Genomic DNA, 7,494 nt, shown 5'->3' on the forward strand with positions numbered 1-7,494 from the left:
AACCATGGCAGGGGAGGATCATTGGTGTCAAGTGTCAGTGATGGGGGATAAAAAGGAAGAATTTCACCTGGGCATACATATAAGGTATATAAATGTGTTCAAATGTTCATGGGGCATTGCCATGGTGGGTAGAGATTCACACAACAACCAAAAGAATATTGAATTCCCATCCTGGGGAGCTCTACCACATTCTCTAATGGAACAGCAACAATCCCCCAAGAACAGGGGCAATGACTAGTGAAGAAGGATGGTCCATCAATGGGCCTTGATATTGGTGTTTATGCTTATTAGCTTTTGCACTTGAAATTGCAATTTAACCTAGTGTTGTAGGGTGCATAAGAGTTACCTCCTGAGAGCCTCCATTTGCTCATACGTTGCCTCTCTCTAAGCCTATAAATGTATTACCTCAGCATATAAATGTATTACCTTCCCCCATTGTGAGACATGGCTCCCAGGGATGAGCCTTCCTGGCACCAAAGGATTTCTACCAAGCACCAGCTGGTGATGCAACTGGAAAAAGACCTTGAATAAAAAGGGGGAAAGGTAAAGACAAATGAGTTTATATGGCTAAGGGACTTCAAAGTGAGTCAGGAGGTCATCAGAGAGGAAACATTTTTGCATGTCTCAACAGGATCTCCTAGACAGCCAAAGTAGATACTACTGCAAATAGTGGCGCTCCTGAGGGTTCTGGAGACACCCAGGTCCTATGATCATGGCAGATAGCTCCAGAGTTTTGTGCCTTGCCAGTGGGCCCTACTTTGGAGTTTGTGTTACCAAGCATGAAAGAGTTGGATTCAGATATGACTTCTCTACACATGCCTCTTCTGTCCCTTCTATTTGAACCTATAGCTGGTGCTGGAATTGGTAGATGTACATCCAAAATACTTGAATCTTTGGGCCATCCATGTGCCAGCTGGGCCCTGAGCCTCAGCAGAGTTGCAACACATATACTCTCCAGTTCACTGGACTCACCCAAGACAGCTAACAATGATGTGAAGATGGACAACCACCAAACCAAGGAACTGAGAGAGTCTACAACTACAAGCAAAAGAATCCTATCCATCAGCTAGATGAGATCAAAGCCCCCTCTCAAATAGAGGTGGAGTGGGCCTCACCATCCCAGAATCCTTAGGGTTGGGGAGTAAAATATGGACTAGCATGGACTTACTGGTATTCTACTATTGAATTGTGTTTCTAGCAATGGAAACTGTGGCCACTGGATGTCCTGAGTCAGGGAGAAGGAAAAAAGAGGTATAATATGGGGGCATTTTCAGGACTTGGAATTGTCCTGAGTGACATTGCAATGACAGATACAGGCCATTATATATCCTGCCATCCTACAGAATTGAGTGGAAGAGAGTGTAAACTACAATGTAAACTCTAATCCATGCTTAGTTGCAATGCTGCAAAATGTATTCATCAATTGCAATGAATGTACCACACTAAAGAAATAAGTTGTTATTATGGGGAAAAGTGGGAGGTGTGGGGAGTCGGGCATATGGTAATCCCTTATATTTTTTTATGTAACATGTTATGTAATCTAAGTATCTTTTAAAAATTAAAAAAAAAAATTAAAAAGGTTAATGGTAGGCCAAGATGGGGGTACTGAACTGGTATAAGATCTGACTGGTAGTTTCTTATGCCATTATTGTTTGTCAGATGTTTAGAATATCACCCCATAATTGCCCAGCTGTTGAAGGAGGCTCACAGAACTCTCCTACAGAATGCTGTGGGTTAACAGTCAAGTAGATACATGGGGCAAGGGGTTGCTAGTTTCAGGATGTGCAGTGCAGTGCTCAGGACTGTGAGGAAACTATTTCCTAGGGAAAAAGGGACATTTGTATACATGTAAATGGGGGAATCCCCAGGGCCAAAATCACACATGCAAGACAAGATGCATGTGCAGAAAGACCAGGGAGACCCCTACTCTTTGCCTTGGAGCTATTCTCTAAACGTATTGCATGGATAAGCTCTTAAGGAGAGTAACAGTACGGGTCAATTGGCCAAACCTGGGAAAGTTGTTTTCTTTTTCTCTTTTTTTCCTCCTCCTCCTCTCCTCCTCCTCTCCTCCTCCTCTCCTCCTCCTCCTCTCTTCCTCCTCCTCTTCTCTTCCTTCTCTCCTCCTCCTCCTCTTCCTCTTCCTCTCCCCTGTCCCCCTCCTTCTCCTCATTCTTCTTCTGTAGCTCCTGGCATTCAAGGAAAGCTCTGTTATAACCCTAGCTGGGTACAAGTTTACGGAACAGAAACTTCAGAGTCTAAATATTAGCAATAACACTTTAAAATAGCAAAATGTTCAGGTTTCAACAAAAGACTACAAAGCACACAAAGAAAGAGGAAAAGGAGAAGATTAGATCATTAGAAACCATCAGTGAGGAGGATCAGACCTGAGACATCCAGATGGAGATTTTTAAAAATGGTCCTAAATATGCTCAAAGAGCTAAAGGAATACACTTATAAAGAAATGAAGGAAATCGGGAAAACAACAGATGAACACAAAGAGATTATCAACAGAGAAATGGAAATTATGAAAAAGAACCAAACAGGGCTGAAGACCACAATAACAGAAATTAAAAATGCCCTAGAGGGGTTCATCAAAAGATTGGAGGTGGCAGAAGAAAGAATCAGTGAACTTGAAGATCGGACAATTGAAATCATCCAGTCTGAGGAGCAGAAAGAAGAAAGTGAACAGAACCTGAAGAATTTGTGGATAGCCATTAAGCATACTAATATATACATTGTGGGAGTCCCAGAGAAGAAAGAGAAAACACTCAAGGATATAATGTCTGGAAACTTTCCAAATTTAATGAAAGACATGAATATACACATCCAAGATGCTCAATGAGGAGGAAAAATCAAATGGGATAAACCCTAATAGACCTACACTTCCCCATTTAAAAGAAAACTGTTCAACACCAAAGATAAAGAGAGAATTTTGACAGCTGAAAGAGAAAATAAACATGTCACATACAAGGGAGCCTCAGTAAGAGTAAGTGACAATTTCTCATCAGAAACCATGAAAGTAAGAAGAAAGTGGGGTAATATTTAAAGTGCTGAAAGCTAAAAAAAAAAAGAAAAAGTCAACCAATAATTCAATATCAGGCAAAACCGTCTTTCACCAATAAAGGAAAAATTAAGGTTATTCCTAGATAAACAAAAGCCACAGGACTTTGTGACCCCTACACTGGCCCTAAAAGAATATGCTAAAGAGAGTTCTGCAGGTTGAAAGGTATGACACCAGACAGTTGACTAAAACCACATAAGAAATAAAGATCTCTGGTAAAGATAAGGACATGGGTAAATATAAATATCCATACTATTGTATTTCTGGTTTGTAACTCCATTTTTTACTTCCTACAGGATTTAGAAGGCAAATACATAAAATGCAATGATAAATGAATGGTTTGGGGCTCATAATGTATAAAGGTAGGGGGCTGGAGGGGTGTAGGAACATAATTTATATATGCTATTGAAGTTAAGTTGGTGTCAAAGCAAGTGAGATTGTTATATATGTAGCATGTTATATTTAAGCCTCATAGGGGCGGCACCCACTCATAGGGGATGCCCAGTGGATAGGGCATCCGTCTATCACACAGGAGGCCCATGGTTCAAACCCCAGGCCTCCTTGACCCATGTGGAGCTGGCCCACATGCAGTGCTGATGCACGCAAGGAGTGCCGTGCCACGCAGGGGTGTCCCCCGCATAGGGAGCCCCATGCGCAAGGAGCGCACCCCATAAGGAGAGCCGCCCAGCGCGAAAGAAAGTGCAGCCTGCCCAGGAATGGCGCCGCACACATGGAGAGCTGACACAACAAGATGACGCAACACAAAGAAACACAGATTCCCATGCCGCTGACAACAGAAGTAGACAAAGAAGACGCAGCAAATAGACACAGAGAACAGACAACTGGGGTGGGGGCACGGGGCGCGGGGGAAGGGGAGAGAAATAAGTAAATAAATAAATCTCAAAAAAAAAAAAAATTTAAGCCTCATAGTAAACACAAAGATAATATTAGAGAATATGCAAACTCATGGAGACAGAAAGTAGAACACAGGTTACTAGGGGTTGGGGAAAGGGCAATGGGGAGTTAATGAAAAATGCATGTTAAGTTTCTGTTTGGCATGAAGGGAAATTTCTAGTGATGGATGGTGGTGAGGGTACTGCCACATTGTGACTGTGATTGTGATTAATCCCACTGAATGTTATGCCTGGGATGGATGGGAATGGAAGATTTGTGTTGTTTATATGCTTCTACAACTTCAAAAAAAGAAAAAGAAACTGAAGAGATAATGGCAATTAAATGCAATACATGATGCAGAATAGGATCTAAGAATGGAAGAGAAAGGGTTCCAAAGGACATTACTGGGACATAAAAAATGGAATATAAAATGTAAGCTATATATAAATATTAAATTTCTTGAACTTGATAACTGCACTTAGGTGATTATATAAGTGAATATCCTTGTTTGTAGGAAATGTACAGAAAAGTATTATGTGTTTAAGGAGTATGATGTGTGTAACTTGCTCTCAAATGTTCAGAAAGTAGATGAGGAGATAGGTAGATAGCTAAATGGATGGATGGATGGATAGACATAGAGAGACAGATAGAAAGAATGAGATGGCAAAGGTGGAAAGTACTAAAATGGGTGGGTCTGGGTACCTGGGTATATTGGAGTTATCTTTTTGGGGTTTGTATTGCTTTTGCCACTGTCATGAAAGTTTGAAAGAATTTCAAAATAAAAAGTTTTTTTTTAAAAGGACTATTGCCTCATCTTTCACCCATGAGGAAACTGAGGCTCTGAAAACAAGCGACCTGCTTAAGGTCTCAAAATAGGATTTTCAGCAACCAGCACCTCTGATGTTTCCTGAGCCAGCGCACGGACAGAGAATCGTGGGTGGTGGTGCCTGCTGGAGGCCCCCGAGGCCTCCTGCTCTCTGCTCACCCCTCCGGCTGCTTTCTGTGCCTGAGCACCTGCTGTTATCCCAAATGACCTGGAGCATCCTCTCTCGAAGCCTTTCCAGGGAGCCTTTTCAGCCCACGTTGCTCTTTCCCCCGCTAAACTGCCCCTGCACTGAGCACTACACAAACCAACACTTTGCTCAGAGGAAGGGAAGAGGAGTAATTCTATAATGACTTAAACATGTACATTTTATATGCCTCCCCCAAAACGCATATGCTTTTGAAGAAAAGGACCATGCCCTCTAATCCTAAATCACCTGCAGCACCATGTTATACATATAACAGGTTCCCTAAAACCCATAAAAAGAAAAAAGAGTGATTGGCAGATTATCAGATGCAGAGCACAGGGCATCGCAGGCAGGAAGATGCCCTTACACAATAATTTCTGCTCTCTCCTTTCTCTTACTGGCTTCTACCCATATAAAGTTTCATACACATATATACACTCATGACACAAGATACATATGACTCCAATTTTTTTTTTTTACTCCTGGGCCCTTACTCATTTAAGAAAAGGTTTTCACTTGACAGTCATGTGATTGGTATGTGCTTGCTCCCCAGACAATTTCTTGGAGCAAAAAGAAAAGAATGACAAACATTGATGAGTTACTGGGAGAGGGAGGCTTCCAAGTAACTCTCCAGCTCTGAGTGTCTGAAGACGTCTGGTCGGCAGGTCGTTGGGCGAACGCACGGGCCAGCTGCCATATGTCCCTCAAGTGGCCTTCCTAGGCCAGCATGGTCATTTTAGAAAAACTGAATGAAATCCCCTCAGGCTACAGTGATGGACGCAGCATGGGGTGACACTGGAACAAATGACATGGGTCCTAATTACTGAAGCCTTGTGGCCTGTGACGATGCTGAGCACAGGCAGGGGCTGGGAAAACCTGTGAAGAGGCTGTGCGCTGCATGAAAGAATTCACTTTACCTGAGGCAGCTGAGACCAGGTTTGGGGTGCTGGGACAGCTTCCACCCAGCTCCCCGCCCCTCCGGAGCCTCTTTCTACTGTCATTTTAAGAGGCCTTTGGGCCAAACCTATTGCCTGGTGGCCAGCTAAGCACTCTGGCCTGCACTTTGCTTCTGCTTCAGAAAGACACTGTGAGAACATAGGGAGGAAAGTGGGAGGATTGAAAGGACGAGGAAGGGGAACAGAGGAAGAGGAGGCAGAAAAAGAAGGAGAAACGGGGAGCCGGGCTGCCCGCCAACACTGGGCCGCACCGGCCGCCTGTCAGTGCCAGAGCTGGAGCCCTGAGCTGGCCCGCGCCAGGACAGACAGACACTCAGATGGGCGGATGGGACGGCCCAGTGGGTGCCTCATGGGCCCCACACCTTATGTGTTTGCTTTTCTGGGACCTCCAGTCAAAAAAAAAAAACTGAAACATTAATACTCGCTATCGCTGGGTTGCTGTAGGAGGAGAAGAGCTTTCCTGGAGGAAGAACCCACGTGCTCTGAGGCAGGACGGTGGTGACAGCAAGAGCCGCGGCAGGCCAGCGGCCCACCTGAGGGGCTGGAGGGGTCTTCGGGTGTCCCTGAGCCGCCCCCATTATCCACGCCTGGTGGCGGGTTCTCTCTCCACCCCTCTCTCTCCCTGCGTCACACCCAGGGCCCTCCCCACAAAGCTGAGAGGCCTCCCCTCCTTCTGTTCTCCTGCTCGAGGGCCTGGGGTTGGCCCTCCCCTACCCTGAGGAACCGACAGCAGCCACCCTGCCCTGACACTCCTTGCCCAGCGGACCTAAGGAAGGCCACCCCCAAGCAGCCCGAGGGGCTGCACCCGCAGGCAGCTGGGTTGGGGTCTGTGCCCCTCTATTCCAGCCCCCTAGCCCGGGCCTCGTGCTCCCACACGCAGGAGTCTCCCCTTTGCTCTTTTCCTGCCGGTTATACTATGAGAATTTTGTTTTCCGTCGCTGACGGTGGGAGCTAAAGTCTGAGGAAAACAAACACACACCCAAAACCTCCTCAGGCTTTTCCCTACTGTAAACATTTCACATCCCGTCTCCTCCTCGAGCCTTGAGGAGAGCAGTTTTCCGAAAGATAATTGCGGTCTTTGAGAAAACTCCAGCCCGGTGTCTGAATTCACACTAGGCCCAGGGCGCGGCTGCTTTCAGGTGGCTCCTGCTCCTGCTCCGCGCTTCTGCCGCGGGCTGGGGCGGCCCGGAAAAACAATGCCCTCCTTCAGGGAGGCAGGTGGCTGCATTGCAACACCCAGCAGAGGCAGGCCCGCCGGTGAGAGCCACTCTGGAAAAGGAGGGAAAGGTGTTTGCAGAGGGTGGAGGCCCTGATGTGCGGGTGCGCTCAGCCCCCCGGGCACCCCGGCCCGGGAGCCGCTAGCCGGTGCTCTGGCGCAGCTGGGCGGGCTGTTAAAGTATTGAGCTGCTTTGGATGTGATTGGTAAGGAGCGCCTGCTCTTCCCCCACCGCTGTGTCCCCAGCCACCTGGGCCTTCTCTGGGCGGCCCCTGGACCTCCCTGCCAGGCGGCCCCTGAGGATCGTGTCTGGCACCACAGGCCCCTCCGCCAACTCGCCCTTCTCTGCTTGCCCAG

The sequence above is a fragment of the Dasypus novemcinctus genome, chromosome 1 (assembly GCF_030445035.2).
Source record: "Dasypus novemcinctus isolate mDasNov1 chromosome 1, mDasNov1.1.hap2, whole genome shotgun sequence".
NCBI lineage: Eukaryota > Metazoa > Chordata > Mammalia > Cingulata > Dasypodidae > Dasypus > Dasypus novemcinctus.